Source organism: Apium graveolens, chromosome 9 (assembly GCF_009905375.1).
Source record: "Apium graveolens cultivar Ventura chromosome 9, ASM990537v1, whole genome shotgun sequence".
NCBI lineage: Eukaryota > Viridiplantae > Streptophyta > Magnoliopsida > Apiales > Apiaceae > Apium > Apium graveolens.
The window spans coordinates 74,077,479-74,080,923 of record NC_133655.1 but is presented as its reverse complement, the minus strand read 5'-3'; positions in this window follow the sequence as shown (position 1 = coordinate 74,080,923).

Below are 3,445 nucleotides of genomic sequence, written 5' to 3'. Positions count from 1 at the left end.
ACAATTATCAAATAATTATATTTTAAAAATAATATTTGTAATAATATTACTCAACTAATTTATGTTTAAATAATCAAAGTAATCTTTAATGAATATACATAATTGAGTTTGAAATAAATAATTATTACAGAATAATCCTCCTATTTAAATGAATATTTGAATTAACATTCATTATTCGAGTAATTAAATATAGTTGAGGGAATATGATCTTTGAAAATCATTTTAAATATATTCGAGGTAATATAATATTTCGCAAGGGGCATCGAGTCCCTTGGAATAAAATAGGTACGAACTTTACTTGTCCAAAATATTTCCGGAATACTTCCAGGTTTTTAAATAATACATAATGACCGACTCTCGGTCTATAATATATATGTCACGCTACTCTCTAGCGTTAAAATTTCTCAAATATAAATACCTCCGAAATATTTCCATTTTTTTATAAACTTGCACCGACCGACTCTTGGTCTAAATATATCATTTCAAATCCAGTATTTTCACTGTACCAAAATCATCATATCTTATGAATCAATATATAACAATTTGTAAAACACCATAAAACATTCATCATGCATATATCGCAGTGTTTAAAAGCAATCACAACACAACAGTTCTAAAAGTTTGGGTTTGAAAACTTGACTAGAGTCCAAGATACGTTTTCCGACTTCCTCTCGTTCCGGATTTTCTAATCAACAAATATCATAATCTTAATCAATATTCATAATCCCATCACCAACTTATATTTCTAATAAGTACAATAGTTCATATTTTTTAATATTCGACCGACTCGAAATAAGTATCAATCTTTGGTCGAAACGGACGGTCAAAGTGGTCTTCTAGAGTTGACTTTACCGAATGTTATTATTACGCGACTTGCACTCTAACATTTTTAATAAATCGAAAAATTAATATATTAATGCAAAACCACCTCGAGAAGCTTTTTGAGTGCTTTTAATATTAATCATGAAATTTTTATTTTGATAAAATGAATTTAAATAGGTGATGAGCATTTTAAAAGTTCGATCAACTACATAGTTTTACTATTCATACCGGTTTCACTAAAACGTTTATTTCTCTCAAACCGTTAACTCAATTGACGCACCGTTTTCGTGTGCGTGATCTAGACAGTCTTTAAAACACATTATTTGAAAATGGTTTTCTGGTAACATGAGTGAAAATCCTGAAGTGGTAGTTTAATGGCATTAGGCGTTCTTGGTGGTCACTCCTTGCAAGACATCGGCTCCGATATTTTTATAAAATCGAAAAATTAACATCTTTAGCTGAAATTTTAAAGAGGGATTCCTCATTATATAGATAAGCTACCGACCAAGTTTCATAATTTTAAACAATATTTAAAGGCCTCAATTATACCCTCAAAGTCAGCAGTAGGTAGAAGTTTGGTTTTCTCGACTATGTTCACTAAAAGAAACTTTTCTCCTAATCCGTAAATAGTCTCGGTACGATCTTTATATGTTTAAAAACTAGAAACAAGAACTTTGCATACATGTCCAGTGGTATGTACAAATATTAAATTTACAGTTTGTATTTATTGCTTAAAATAATCTTAAATATAAACGGACATTATGACGGCTATACGCGTAACGATTCCCGATTTTAACTATGTTAATTTCATTGACAACAACTCAAACACAAACTCCTTTATATTTCTTGGAATATCAGTCCCTAAAATATATGAAATCAACACCAACATCAATCCATAACAATCAACCATCCTAACCCAACTTTTTACGATCCAAACTCAATGAATCAACTTGTACTTAAACATAACTCAAACTCAATCTTATAACTCAAGTAAATCAAAGGGTGGATGATATTTATTCCTTGAAGCTTTTGAATACTTAATAAAGTCCTAAGATCCTTGATGAAGCCTTGGTATAGCTTTAGAAGCCTTAAACTTCCATGAAAAATCAAGAAAACAAATTAGTGATTTTCATAGTTACTATTCACCCTCAACTTCAAACATATTCCAAAATTGAAAACTTCATGGATGGGATTTAAATTTTGTACGTGACTTACCCATGATATGAAGGAGGTTTGGTAAACATTTGGTGATTTTTGAATGAGTAGAATGTGAGTTTTGAATTTTTCTTTCCTCTTTGTTCTTGAAAATCAGCATTGTCTTCTTGAAGAGAGAGATAGAGAGAGAAAGATTTACTTGGCTTGGCTTCCTTTGTAAGTATTGGATGATATTTATGATATGTATTGTGTATTTATAAGGTGTATTCAACAATATGCTTCTAATTCAATCCTAGGTCTTAGCTTGCACATTACACTTGACTAGGCATTTTAATTATAAAATATGAATTCTTATTTTAAGGAATGTTGTCTTTCACTTAATTCTTAATTTAATTACCTAGCTTGGATAATTTATTGCTAATTAATCTGCATGGGATTTTCATATCCTTGGTTTGTTTATTTATTCGCTTACATATTCGCTTGGTCATTTATTCATTTTTGTAATAAGTTTTTGTAAGCGATTCGCCGGTAAATCCTTTCTTACAAATCCTTTATGTTTTGAAACCTTGTACTTGGATTTAAATTTGTAGAATTTTAAATTCTTAATTGTAATGTGATTCCCGTATTCCTTGATAGTCCGTAAGATAAGGTCATTTTACAAACTTCGTTATCGCCAAAAATGAATGGCTTTTATATACACTCATTTGGTACGTATAATCACAATATCAACTCAGAATCTTAAATTAAAAACTCGTATATAGTGTGCTCGCAAAAGTTTTTATTAAACCGCAAGGTTACTATTCATAAAGGTCTTTTACCGATGTCAAACGTTTGGATTTTTACAGCCTTCCCCCTTAAAAGTATTCTGTTCCCGAATCAGTTTGGAAATAGGCGAGGGTACGCTTCTCACATGACAACCTTGAGTTCTCACGTTGACTTTGCAGTATTTGATCTCTTCATAAAATTTCCACTCCTCCGTCAAATATGTTTCAGAGTACTCGTTCTTGTAGACCTATGATCCCTACACGCTGCTCCACATATGCTATGTATGGCTGCAAGTTTATTAGTTCCTTTTCAATCATATGTCTGGCATTGATGGTTAAATTCCCTAACATCGATTCGTGGCACATGTCATAAACTTGTCAACAATTTGGGGGAGTACTAATTTGTAACCAACTTCCTTTTTCTTTCTAAATATCTCAATGGTCCAAGCATCCTCCGCTTACCAACTTCTTCCGATCCCAAGGGATAATGATTCTTTCTTCCGTTCAAAGCTTTGTAGCGATTCCAATGCTCGCACGATAACTTGTTATTGTTGGTGATTTAATTAACGTCAGCTGGTCACTTCATCTTTGTTAAAAAATCTATAAGATAAACTATTAGTGCATCTTCTAGTGTTTGGAATGGTCCTTCAACTTATTCGTTCCCCTCCATCACTCTTACGAGTGCTTGAGTTTCGTTCCTTAAC